We start from the raw sequence: 14,495 nt of genomic DNA on the forward strand, positions 1-14,495 counted from the left end.
TCTACCTTGGGGTGACCACTGCGACTAATTAGTAATGTATCCCTGCAACTAAACTAAATGTGCACAAAGAACAGGCTATTAAAAAGAGACTTGCCTACAGCTATCCAATTCCCTCAATCTTCTATCTTAGTAGGAGGCCAAATTTCCATTCACACTATGTAGATTCAAACGTCTACACTCAGGTTCACAGACCTGAGCCAAGTCTGTGGTGGAACCAGGACTGAAGGTGGTAAGTTACTGTTCACTAAGTGAGAAGTCTGAAATAGCTAGAAATCTGCCCTTTGCCTTTGCCACTAAGTCACAGTATCAGGTATGAGGACCAAGGAGTTACACAGGCCTTTTAGTGGTTACTAGACTGGGTTTTAAATTTTGTAATTCCAAGTTTCTCTTCAGATCAAATATTGGACCTGCACAACAGCAGCCCATGAGGAAGTGATGTCCAGAACTTGTGCAAGTGTCTCAGACTATTTGAATTTGTTTTTACTGAATTGTCTTATTGCCTACAATCCACACCTATGGCCAAATAGAGGCTTTCTTACAGCTAGCTGACTGAAGGCACAACACTGAAACTAGTTCTGCAGACTTGTTCTGGAATATGGCTGTTTCAGTCTTAGATTTAGAACTTCAGTCTTTCTCCCCCTCTCTTTCTCCTCCCTCTCTATCCTTCAATAAACAATTCAAATAATCATTTGTTGAACAAAACCTTGGAAAATTGTCATAACATTAAACCATAGTGTCCACCTTTCAAGTCTGGCCGTATTGTTAACGCAAGTTGAGAACAAGCAAGAAAAACCGTAAATGCACATAGAGATGCACACACCCACACCCACACCTATACCGGATAGACACATACATACAGAAACCCAAAAAAAATCACAGCACGTTTAAACCTTGTTTTTTTTTTAATACTTTAAATACACCAAAACATTTGATGCCGTCAGGAAATCACTAGCTCCCCCACACACACACGCACCACACACACAGACACACACAGATACACAGACATAGTCACACACACACACACACAGACACAGACACAGACACACACACACACACACACACTCACACACACACACACACACACACACACACACACACTGCCAGTACTGGAGCTTGAACGCAAATGTGGGTAATATCCCTGAGATTTTGTAATGAAAGATACCATTTTACTCATTTGTACCACAGCTCTACTTGTGACTTTTTGGTTGCCAATTGGAGATAAAAAAAACCACATGGACTTTCTGCACAAGTTGACTCCAAACCTTAATACCCACATCTCAGTCTCCAGACTGATTGAACAAGTTACATTCTCACCAGCAGTGATAGAGCTCCTTTTGCCACATCCATGACAGTATTTGTTACTGTTCACATTAAAATGTTTTTATTGTCCTTCCTTACTGCAGTGAGGTGGAATTACAGTGCTGTTTTTGTTTACATTTTCTTTATGTTCAGAGATGTTGAACATTTCTTCTTGTGTTGATTGGCCTTAATTACTTATTCTGAGAAGTTTGTCTTTAGGTCATTACCTCATTTATTAATTGGGATGTTATTTCAGGGTTTATTGGGGGCAATTTTTGTGCTATCTATATATATTTTTCCTATTAGGATCTCGTTTGATGAATAGCTCATGAAATTCTTCTCCCATTCCATGGGTTTTGTATTTAGTTTGGTATGTTCTTTGTCAGGCAGAAACTTAAGTTTCATGCAATTCCGTTTATCCAGTCTTTCTTGGATTTCTTGTGATCATGGATCTTTAGTTAGAAAATTTCGACCTGTGTTGTAGGAGTCATAGTGTTTCCCCTGCCAGTTCTTGTAATATTTTCATGGTTTCTGGCCTTATATTGATGGCTTGGCATATGTGGCCAGCATTAATTTAATCTGCCTACAATTCCTTGGTTCACAGACACAGCAAAGTTGTACCCTTTCTAAGTAAGATGAGGTGTTTCATCATGGTTTGGAAAGGGGATGTCTACTCAGAAGTGTGAATATGGAAATCATAGGAGGTAGGCTCAGTCATAATTATTTTTAATTACATTTTTAATTGTAAGTACAATGAATCCTAATCTGTGACACTTTTTTCATCATCTCCCCCATCTCTGAAACAGCTCCTTCCCCTCAATTTTCCTAGTTTCATTGGATGAAAATTGTGACTTCATTCACCTCCTACCCACCTTTCAAGTGCCAGTTTCCTCATTTACATTTTATTGTACTGTTGGATTTTCTAAAGAATTACACCATTTAAATTCTTTCCAACATATACTGTACTTCATGAAATATATTTAGGAATACGTGCATACAATACTCTGTATGTTTTCATATAGACCAAGCTTCCACATTTGAGAGAAAACATGCATCCTGACTTCACAAAAATTTTTCCAGTTCATCAATTTCTTTATAAATGATGCAATATTATAGTTGATGAGTAACGTTACTCCGTATATATATATTTTTTTCTTGATTCATTCATCTATTGAAGCTATTTGTGCAATATAAATACCTTGACAATGAACATAGATGCGTAGGTGGCCTTACTTTATCCTGATTTTTAGTCTTTTGGATAAATGCCCAAGAATGGTAGTACTGAACCACAAGGTAGATATGGTTGTTTTGTGGGTTTTTTTCAGTGTAGTTAAACAAGAATACATTCCCACCAACAATATTTTATAATCAATATTAAATGAGATGGAAAAAGAGAAGCAAGTCAAGTGATTCTGTTTTTAGTGTTGATTTATTGTTTTTGTTCGGTTGTGGGACCTGAATTCTGGGCCAGGACACTGACCCTCAGCTCCTCAGCTCAAGGATAGAGCTCACTACCACTTGAGCCACACCACCACTTCCAGCTTTTTCTGCTTATGTGGGGCTGAGGAATCAAACCCAGGGCCTCGTGCTTGCAAGGCAAGGACTCTATAACTGAGCCACCTTCCTAGCCCATCTCAAGTGTTTTGGTTTGCATTTCCTTTATGGCCAGAGATATTGAACATTTTTATGACTACTGGCCAATTTTATTTCTTCTGAGACGTCTCTACTTAGCTTGTTTGCCCATCTGTAATTGAGTTGTTAATTCTTTGCTAGTATAATTTATTGAGCTCTTTGTATATTCTGACATAGACCTGGCAAAGATCTCTCCTTCCATAGACTCTCTTTAGCTTGCTAATGATGTCCTTTGCCATTCAGAAACTTCTTAGTTTGGCACAATCCCAATTGTGAATTCTCTCTTTGAGAATTATTGATGGTGAACTCTATATTCATGCTCAGTGGGAGCCAAGGTTAGCAAGGCTTGTATTCTTGGAACACTTCTTTCTAGAGTTCAGTGATGGACATGTATGTTTTTCCCATTTTTACAGGTAGATAGGTCAAAATCAAACATTTTTTCTGATTCTTTAAGCCACACATCTAGACAAAGGATACTCTAGAACATAAATTTTTCTTGTATAGTCTCAAGAGAGGTTGTCCTAGTGACTTTATTTCTTTATATTTCTTCCTTAACTCTGTACATCTGGTGTACAATATGATGACTGATGACCACATGGGGATACTGAGCATTGTAAATTTTGGTTTGTTGTATTGATTTTGCTGTAAGGGATAATGTGCACCATGGAGTTGGAACACTACATACAAAGCAATGAGGGGAGCTACGTTTTTGTTTGTTTTGCCAGTCCTGGGGCTTAAGCTCAAGGCTTAGATACTGTCCCTGGGGATCTTTTGCTCAAGGCTAGCGAGCACTCTACCTCTTAAGCCACAGTGCTACTTCCAACTATTTCTGTTTATGTGGCACTGAGGAATCAAACTCAGACCTTCATGCATGCTAGGCAAGCACACTACCACTAAGCCACATTCCAGCTCTTTGGTTATTTTTTAAATGGTGTTTTTTTTCATGAATTTCCCACTTTCTTGATCAGGCTTGCTTTGAACTGTGATCCTCAGATCTCAGCTTTCTGAATACCTTTGATCACGACATACTGGTCCCTGGCAAATGGTGAATTTTAACCTACTTTTGATATTCCTCATAGATGAAACAGCTGAGTAGGTAACATGAAGAAAGGAGGAAGGCAGAGGAAAAAGCAACAGTAGTAGATACTAGAAAAAGAATGGAAAGTAGTACAAAAATTGGCAAAATGAAGTAAAGGTTGCAATTTAATTAATAGCAGTAGACCAATGTTGCGTTTTTATTTTATAAACATACAATACTGGTACATTTCATTAACAGTAGGACAATGAGGGGACAGACAAACTGTTTACATTTAGACTTTTCTGTATACTAAACTTATGCCAATACAATTTATTGTAAAAAATGTCAAAGAGGCCAGGTGTGAAAAGCTATACTTGTAATCTCAACTCTTAGGAGTTAAATTGGGAGGATTGAAAGTTGTTATATAGGTTTTAGCAAAACTATGTCTCTGAAATAAAAGAAAGAAAAAAATGAAAGGAAAAAAACTCTAATCAAATATTTCAGGGGCAATTTTGTCCAAGAAAATGCATTTTCCCCCCTATTGTTAGGTGTCAAACCTGGAAAATTGCCCATTGTATACAAGTCCTTTACTACTTAAGTAATGCCCCAAGCCTTTTTACTTACATGGTGTTTTTTAGTTTGGATGGTTGGGAGTCTTTCTTTCTTTCTTTCTTTCTTCTTTCTTTTTTTTTTGTGGGGATAGGCCATGATTAGCTGGAATAATCAATATATATCACCTCACCTAATGCATCTCTTATTTGACTGCTCCAGAAATTTTTTAAAAAGAAGAAACACTTCCTAACTAACTTCATCAGTGCAATGACAAAATCAGAATGTATGTATAGTAATTTTACTTATGAAGAGAAAGGCAAAAATTCCTAAACAAAAGAGAATATGTGTCAGAAATGGATAGATTACATTTATTCTTTTTCCATTTTTCCTGTGTGTGTTTTTTTTCTGAAGATTTAACACAGGATTCACACATGGAAATCAAGTTATTCTACCACCAAAGTGCAAGCCTACATACATAGCTACAATTTAGAAAATCTAATGCAATTTATTAAACTAAGTAAAGAACAAAGCCCATATAACCCCAATAGATGCTGACACAGAAGCATTTAATATTTTTAATATTAGTGAAAATTCTGAAAAAAGGAAAATAGCTTTAGTTTAAGTAGAATATCTATCATGCACTTACAATATTCTTTAAAAATAGCTGAGGCATTTCTGATGCAATCAAGAAATTTATCAATGATGGCATTTGACAACACATTTGATGTTTTAACTGAGAAGAAGAAGAAGGAGGAGAATGAGGAGGAGGAGAAGGAGAAGGAGAAGGAGAAGGAGAAGGAGAAGAAGAAGAAGAAGAAGAAGAAGAAGAAGAAGAAGAAGAAGAAGAAGAAGAAGAAGAAGAAGAAGAAGAAGAAGAAGAAGAAGAAGAAGAAGAACAACAACAACAACAACAACAACAACAACAACAACAACAAGATCACAGAAGATTGCATAAGATTTCAATGGAAGGAAAATATTGTGATTTGTGAGCAAGATGGCATGGTAGTCTACATAAAAATTCAAACATGTTTACAGTTTTACACTTTTACATGCTTTCAGTAAGTTGGTTACACACGAAGTCTAATAATGAAGCAATAAAAAAATCTTGTACATCTCAAACAAACTTAAAATTTAGGTGGTTAGAGTGTAGTTGTGGAGATGGGAGGAAAGGAATTGTAGAGGAAAAGCAAAGGAGGAGGCAACAATGCTTGATAAGAAATGTACTCATTACCTTGCTCATGTAACTGGAACCCCTCCATAGAGTTTTTTTATAATAAAAATTTTGTTCAAAAAATAATAAAACAAAATAAATCTATGCAGGGAATTTGAAACTTAGTGGTCGAGTATTCACCTACTATCTGTGAAGGGTCCTTGTTAAATCACCTGCAAAATACAAAATAGACCAAAAACTTTAAAAAATGATACAGGAAGGAAAATAAAGCACAGGGGTTGGGGCAAGTAAGTGGTTTACTTCCAAAGAAGAAGTAGCAACAGATGATTTTGGGGGTACATACTTGGAATCCAAACATCCGTTCTTTCGTGCTTCAAGTGTTCAAGGCTAGTCCGCTAAAAAAAAAATCACAACAAAAAACGAGGAGGAGGGACATGACAGAAGAAATAATAATCTGAAACAAATTAAACTTCATCTGGATGGTGGGAAGAAGTCTCTCATCTCTGTTATTTTCTTTTAAATAAGTTTCTAGCCTTTCAACCATGTGAGAATGCAGCAACAAGGGAACACATTAAAGGCCTGGTGAAGCTGACCTCTCAGTACATTGAATTTTCTTGGTTCTAGATCATGTCCTTCAGAATTTCTGTTGAGTACACATAAGTTTCTCTAAGCTATTGGGACCTTGTCTTAAGGAGTTTTGTTATAGCATCACAATGGAATTGAAGTAAACAGCTATACCTCTTTCTCTAAAGGAAGACTCATGGATTTGGCAGTAGGAAAGTTTAAGCGGAGGACCTCCAATTGTCTAGGTAGGGGTTCTACCACCTAAGTTCCCTACTCCAGCCCTTGTTCTTCACTTTGAATTTATCAACACATTGCCTTATGGATTTCAAGGATTCTGATGTAAACTATCTCACAGGAAACTATCATGAGAAATGATGATGCTCTATTTTTTCTCACTCCTATAGATGTTAATAACCCACTTCATGGAGATGTATGGCATAGGGCATTTTGCTACAGTATCAGATGATTCTGAAGCAATACCACTATCCTTTTGACATCAGTCATTCTACATTTAAAGAAAAAGACACTGAATATCTTGTGTTAACTGATGAGGTCTTTAAAAGCCAAAAGTTAGAGCAGCTTTTCAGATTATGGATGCCATGAAGTACCCTATTGGATTTAATTTCTGAGTGAGAAAACAGCTGTTTTCCATTATCCACCTAAGTATAAAACTTACTGGGACTTATTTTCTTTGCATTTTAATGTAAATGACAAAAGTGCCCATTTTTTGACTTTATAAGGGGACTCTTATTATTACATAATTAAATAGTTGTCAAAATTCACTGAGCTGAATAGAGAACATAATTTATATTAAAGTAGTAATTTCTTGCCATTAATACATGGATGTATTTTATTAGTAAATACTGAAAAGGAAATAAAAACAGTATTTCTAAAGAAGATTCATCCTGGCAATAGTCACTTTACAGTAGGCTGGTACTACCTGCCTTCTTTCAACCAAATGCTATTGTTGAATGTGATATTGTTTTAGATCTACTCAAGAGCTATGGGGCTCATCTTGGATTCCATTAAAAACACACCAAAGTCCATACTGATATTACAACATTTTAAAGATCAGAAATTATTTATTATATGGTACCAAAACACTAAATCAAGTCCATAACAAATAAGGAATTTAATATTATTTTAAGCAGTTGTGCAAGAAGGTTCTAATTCAACAAAGAGGGACACCTCTTATACTTTAACTTCTTTGAATTTTCTCTTTATTGTCAAGATAAAAAAATCTGGATCTACTTTAGTGAAAGTTTCCAATTGAACTCTTCGTTATGTGTCCCCTGCATCTAGGAATACATAGGATTCCACTTTGTTTTTAGATTGTTGGAGCAAGTTCCAAGACTTGCACATATAGTGAATGGAAGCCACTGGTTGATGTATGCTCCTGCACATGGCCACTGTTCTGGCAGGAGCAGACATAAGGACATGGATACTACTCAAGGACAAAATCTTTGGGACCAACCCTAGGACCTTGAAGCCAACAAGGACAGAATGCACTTTCTGATACACTTGAAGTTCCTGCAACACTGCCATGGCTGCACCAGTGGCATCACTCTGTGCACCTCACATCCCTGTGGAAACCTTGGCAACAGTCCTCCAGGCTCAAGACCAGAAGATCCAGTGAGTTCATTCCAAGCTGTGATTGGTCCATTGCAACCATTGTGAGTGGTCTCTGCAGTCCATTACATTGCTGAGAGTTCCTGGTGACCTGCTGGACTGAGTGCTACATTGACAGTTTCCTTTATGTTATTGCTCTGGGGTTTTTATTTTCTTAGCTAAGTTTAGGTAGATTTACTCCTTGCCATCTTAGCAGAAAGATGGAAGAACATAGTGAATTATCCTCAAGCTCTTCAGAGAAGGAGATTTTCACTCAACAAGACAGTTTGAAGGTGATCATTATGTATGGCAGGAGGAGATTTTCCCTGAACAATATAGCATGAAGGAGGAAATCATTGACTATGGAAGCTATGGATATGTAAAGTTGGCCTAGCACCACCTCGTAGTCAAAAAGCTTAGAGTGAAAATAATCCTGAAGATGAGAGTTCAACAATTGTTAAATCAAAAATGAGATGGACAGGCCAGGAAGGTGGCTCAGTGGTAGATGTTTGCCTTACATAAATGAGGCCCTGGGTTCGATTCCTCAGCACCACATAAACAGAAAGAGTTGGAAGTGGTGCTGTGGCTCAAGTGGTAGAGCAGTAGACATAAGCTGAAGAGTTCAGTGACAGTGCCCAGGCCCAGAGTTCAAGCCCCAGGACCCACAAAAAATTTTAAATGAGATGGACATTATTAAGATTTTCCATCACCCACACATGATCAGGTCATACCAGGTGAGGGAAATAGATGAACACAAATACTTGGTAGTGGAACTGGCCATCCAGAGACCTCCTTAGACAAATGTGAAAATCATACGCCTATTCAAGAATGAAGTCAGGAGTTTATTCAAACAGATTGTGAGGACTGTGCATTACTTTAATGAAATGACTGAAACATTAAACCCAATAACATCGTGTTGGATGACAAAGGCAATGTGAAGTTCAATGACTTTGGCATGAGCCTAAGGATTTCCCAAGGGTAGTTGCTGAAGGACATATTTGGTACCTTTATTTTGTCCCTATAAAATATTGCTTCCATGAAAATTACAATGGCTGCAAAGTAGATAGCTGGTGCTTGGGAGTCCTCATTTGTATTCTACAAGGATGGCAAATATCCCATTTGAAAGTATGAATTTTAACCAGATACAGGTAATTATCTTGGAGGCCACGTACATTTCTCCATTCATCTTCTCCAAAAGAACAAAATATCATCTTGAAATGGTAAACTGCAGAGCCAAAGCAGAGGCATAGTATAGAACAAACAATGGAGATCAGCTCAAACAAATTGAGGGATATTTCCTATGTCCTGATGAGCCACTATGTAATGAGCAAACCCTATTATTCTTGCACTCTTGTGTGACATGAGGTACAGACTGCCTGATACACACAAATCAATATTGGACAGGACATTCGATGAAACCATGGTCATCTATGTTTTGATTTAAAAAAGTCTTAAAATAGAACGACAGCAGTGAAAATAAATCAGTGCCTTCAATTATTTGTGTGCCCAACTCCTGAAGATAAATAGTATGTATATACGTATATATCTCACAAATATACTACATATTAAATATATGTCCAAAATTTATTTTATACAAAATTAGGGGACAGTGTTATTAGATTTATCCTTGAAAAAAGATTAACAAAAAATTAAAGATTGCTCACTTTGGCAGCACATATACAAAAATTGGAACGATACAGAGATTAGCATGGCCCTTGTGCAAGGATGACTTGCATATTTGTGAAGCATTCCTGATTTAAAAAAATAAATAAATAAAGACAGATAGAGATCCCAGTTTGAAGTGTGAAAGTAAGTGGAAGGCCCATAAATTCAAATCCTAGTACTGGCCCATAATCATACATTGAATTAATTTTTGTATGTCTTTTATTATAAAAAAATACTATGCAGAGGGGTTACAATTAAATGAGTAAGGTAATTTCCTATCAAGTATATTTCCTATCAAGCATTATTGCCTCCTCCTTTGTTTTCCCCTACCATTCCTTCTCTCCCACCTCCACGAGTGTTCTCCCCACCTCCGAAGTTCTAATGTTTGTTTTCAACGTAGGGTCTTGTACATTGCATTTTTACAATGGGTCAACCTGTATCCCTATTTAAGCATTTTGTGTTTTCCCTTACCCTCTCCAAATTAGAAAAATGTACATACAAGATGCAGGGTACCAGAATCAAATGCAGTGAAAACAGGAGTTATACCATGGGGAAGGTACATACAAAGCAACAAAGAAATCAATTTATAAATATGTTTGAAACAATCACAAGAAAGAAAAAAATTATCTTGGGGTTCATTTCACCTAACATCAACTTGTCTAAAAATTTCTGTTTTTCTCAGACATATACTAGTTATTGCAAATAAGGGAAACCATGGGATCTATGTTTCTTTGGGCATGGCTTATTTCACTTAACATAATTTGTTCCAAGTCTTTCCATTTCCTAACAAATGGGACAAAGAAATTCTATGGAGGCATGGAAATGTGTATATATACCACATTTTCTTGATCCATTCATCAACTGAGGGGTATCTGGGTTGGTTTCATATCTTAGTTATGGTAAATAATGCTGCAATAAACATAGTCGTGCTGGTAGCATTAGTATGATCTTGTTTGTGAACATTTGGGTAAATGCCCAAAAGTGGTAGTTCTGGGTCATAGGGGAGATCTATGTGGAGTCTTTTGAAGAACCTCCATAAACTTTCCAAAGTGATTGAACACGTTTACACTCCCACAACAATACAGTAAGGTTTTCTTCGATCCACATCCCCTTCAGCATCTGTTGTTATTAGAGTTCTTGATTATAGCCATTCTAACTGTGGTGAGATGTTATTTCTGTTCGTTTTATTTTCATTTCTTTTATTTCTAGGGAGGTTGAGCATTTCTTCATGTATCTATTGGCCATCCTTCTTTTCTCTTCAGAGAAGTTTCTTTTTGAGTCTTTAGCCCACTTATTTATGGAGAAGTGGTTTCTTTAAGGATTTGTTGTTGGGAGATTTAATATTTTGAGTTACAGGTATATTTTAGATATGAGACCCTTGTCTGTTTAATGGCTAGTGAAGATCTTTTCCCTATCCATAGGCTTTCTATTGATCTTGTTAACTATGTCCTTTGCCATGTAGAAGCTCTGCAATTTCATGCAATCCCATTTGTCCAACCTTTCTTTGATTTGTTGTGTTTCTGGGTCTCCATTAAAAAAAAATTCGGCCTGTGCCAAGGAGACCTAGGGTTTCTCCTATTCCATCCTATTCCATCAGAGTGTCTGCTTTGACTCAGACGACTTTGATCCATTTGGAGTTGATTCTGGTGCAGATTGATATATAAGGATCTAGCTTTAGTTTTTTACAAGTGATTAACCAATTTTGCCAGCACAATTTACTTAAGAGGCTTTCTTCCATTCTATTTTTTAGCTCCCTTATCGAAGATTAGGTAGCTATATGTCTCTAGGTTCATTTCTGCCTTTTCAATTCTATTCCATTGTTCCTGATGTCCGTTCTTGTGTGAGTACCAAGCTGTTTTAATTACGATGGCTTTGTAGTAGAGTTTGAAATTTGGTATTGATATTCCTTCATCACTGTTCTTTATGTTAAGGATATTTTTTCTATTCTGGGTTTTTTTTTTATTGTTCTATATGAATTTTTGGATAGCCTCTTTTAATTCGTTGAAGAAAGGGGTTGGAATATTGATAGGTATTGCATTAAATTGGTAGAAACCCTTGGAAAGTATTGCCATTTTCACGATGTTGATCTTTCCAATCCAGGAGCATGGGAGGTTTTACCACTTTGTAAGTTCTGTTTTGATTTCCCTTTTCAGGTTTTTAAAGTTTTCATTATAGAGGTCCTTCCCTTCTTTGGTTAAATTAATTCCTAGTTATTTTTTGGGGGGGGCTGTTATGAATGGAGTTGCTTTCTTTATTTCAACCACGCTTTTCTCATTGTTGGCATACAGAAAAGCCATTGATTTTTGAGGGTTATTTTTATACTCTGCTCCTTTGCCAAATTTTAAATCAGCTTAAGTAATTTTGGTGATTTGCTTTTCTTTTATGGCTAGAAATGTTGAACATTTCTTCATGTGTCTATTGGCCATCTTCTTTCCTCTTCAGAAAAGTTTCTCTTTAAGTCTTTACCCCACTTATTTATTGTGCAGTTGTTTCTTTGAGGATTTTTTGTTGGAGGATTTATTTTTGTGAGTTCCAAGCACATTTTAGATATGAGATCCTTGTCTTTTGTAAGGCTAATCTTCTCCTAATCGGTGGGCTTTCTATGGATTTTTCTAGTTATGTCCTTTGCCATGCACAAGCTCTGCAGTTTCATGAAATCCCATTTGTGCAACCTTTCTTTGATTTGTTGTGTTTCTGGGTCTCTATGAAGGGAATTTTGACCTGTGCCAAGGAGACCTAGTGTTTCTCCTATTCTTTCCAGTACTGTTTTCAAGGTGTCTGCTTTGACTCTGAGGTTGACAATTACTTTTGTAAACCAGAACTTGTTTGTTTTTTCCATCTTTTGTGTTCATAGGAGTGTCTGTATTATGTGTAAACAGGCTGTTCTACAAGCTTTCTTTCAGGGTGATAGAGTAGTTATTATATGCTTGTATGTATTTTATAATGACATAGAGCTTTCTCATGACTTACCTACATAAATCTTTTAATGTTATTTAAGGGCCAAGAAGAATGCCAAACTTACATTTTTGTGCCTATCTCCATCCTATTTCTCCCTATTGTCTAGTGGTTTATATAACACTCAGCATAACTGAAACTGGCACATGGAACAGACATGGACTTGATGGATCTTGGCTATGAGATGGCCCCAAATACAGTAAATATCAGAATCAATGAGATCGAAGCAGCTGTCCAAGGTGCCTAGTTGTATTAACGTCCTTGGCTTCCAATGGTCTCACCTGCCTCTGTCAGAAGCCTCTTAATGGTCTGTCACCATCAAAGCTCATACTGAAGTTTAACTATTCAATGTAGCAGTGTCAGGAGGTAGAACCTTTAATAGATGTTTCAGTCATAAATGGATAAATGTCATCTCATCAACTATCAAGGGACTAACGTAATCACTGTTATCAGTTGTTAAAAGCAACCTATGCCCCTTACTCCCTGTCATTCTAGCACATGCCATGATGCTGAGATCCTCTGTGATATGATGCACCTACGGAGCCTTGTCCCATGTGCTACCATGCTATATAGACTTTCCAGCTACTACTATTAGGCTTGAAATAGACCTTATATTCCTCATGAAGTATACAGCTTAATTGATTTTAAACAATGACAAAATGGACAGAGATTTTATTCTTTTTGTCTTTTTCATGGAACTGAGGATTAAACTGAGGGCCTTAAACTTACTAGGCACATAAGTTGCCACTTGTGCCTACATGCACCCAACTCTTTTTCTTTCTTTTTCAGTTTGCTTTTCATATAGGATCTTGTGCTAACTTCACCCAAGTCACCCTCAGTACCCCATGCTCCTATACCTCTACCTCTCTATATCTGGGATTACATGACTGTGACACCACAGTTTGCCCATTAGACCATACTAATCTTTAGGGGAAAGAGATACAGATCCCTGAGATGTTTATGTGGGTTTGTGTGTCTGCTTGTGTGCTTGTGTGTATGTGTGTGTTTGTGTGTGTGTGAGTGTGTGTGTGTGTGTGTGTATCCACGTGAACTGTTCTTAATGATTTACTTAGTACTGAGGGTGAATCTTCCTTAAGAATCTGTATTCTTAATTCATTCCACTGAAAAAGAAATACTTCTCTGTGTACTAATGGCTCATAACTGTAATTCTAGCTCTTCAGAATGCTGAGATTTTGGGATAACATTATTAATGTTATCCCAGGTGTTATACCAATGTTATCCCAATGTTATGCCAGGTGAGCCAGGAAAAGTCCATGACACTCTTATCTCCATTTCATCACCAGAAAAGTCAGATATAAAGCTGTGGTTTAAGTAATAGAGTAATATTCTTGAGGAAAAAAATAAGAATAGCACCTAGGCTCTTATCAAGGCTCAGGACCCATACATAATATCCAGATAGCACTTGTGCTATTACAATGAGCTCTTGTGGTATTGCAAGTCACAATTATGTCTAATGGATTGTCTCTACAGGCCAGTTGCAGTAAAAAAAAATTTTTTGTAGTGCTCGCTTTGGCAGCACATATACTAAAATGGAAACGATACAGAGATTAGCATGGTCCCTGCACAAGGATGACATGTAAATATGTGAAGCGTTCCATATTTTTTTAAAAGAAATCTTGTATTACTTCATAAGATATGTTCTTTCTGGACCATCTTTATGCCTTATTTTTCTCTCTGGAATGATATTGAAATAGAGAAAATATTCAGTGAGGAATTTGGTTTCTGGATCCCTCCCTCATTCATTATTGACATGTTCTCTCTTTTTATTTTTTGGCAGTCCTGGAGCATGAACTCAGAGCCTGGGCACTGTCACAGAGCTTCTTTTTTGGACAAGTCTTGCACCCTTTGACCTGAGCCACAGGGCAACTTCTGGCTTTTTCTGTTCATGTGGTACTGAGTAATTGAACCCAGGGCTACATGCATGCTAGGCAAGCACTCTACCACTAAACCACATTCCAAGCACCTTGTTCTCTTTTTAACATATGTCTAACATGTTTAGCTCTGTCCCAT

The 14,495-nt window shown here is 36.9% G+C and overlaps 2 non-coding genes across 2 annotated transcripts; both read left to right on the forward strand.

The window, feature by feature from the left end:
- Window positions 1-9,500: 9,500 nt before the first annotated feature.
- On the forward strand, window positions 9,501-9,604 carry LOC122099203. The gene has a single exon (XR_006145871.1). It is a non-coding gene; the product is annotated as a U6 spliceosomal RNA (small nuclear RNA).
- Window positions 9,605-13,985: 4,381 nt separating this feature from the next.
- LOC122099208 lies at window positions 13,986-14,089 on the forward strand. The gene has a single exon (XR_006145874.1). It is a non-coding gene; the product is annotated as a U6 spliceosomal RNA (small nuclear RNA).
- The last annotated feature ends 406 nt before the right edge of the window (window positions 14,090-14,495 follow it).

This window comes from Dipodomys spectabilis, unplaced genomic scaffold (genome assembly GCF_019054845.1).
Source record: "Dipodomys spectabilis isolate Male_0828 unplaced genomic scaffold, ASM1905484v1 ptg000505l, whole genome shotgun sequence".
In the NCBI taxonomy this organism is placed as follows: domain Eukaryota; kingdom Metazoa; phylum Chordata; class Mammalia; order Rodentia; family Heteromyidae; genus Dipodomys; species Dipodomys spectabilis.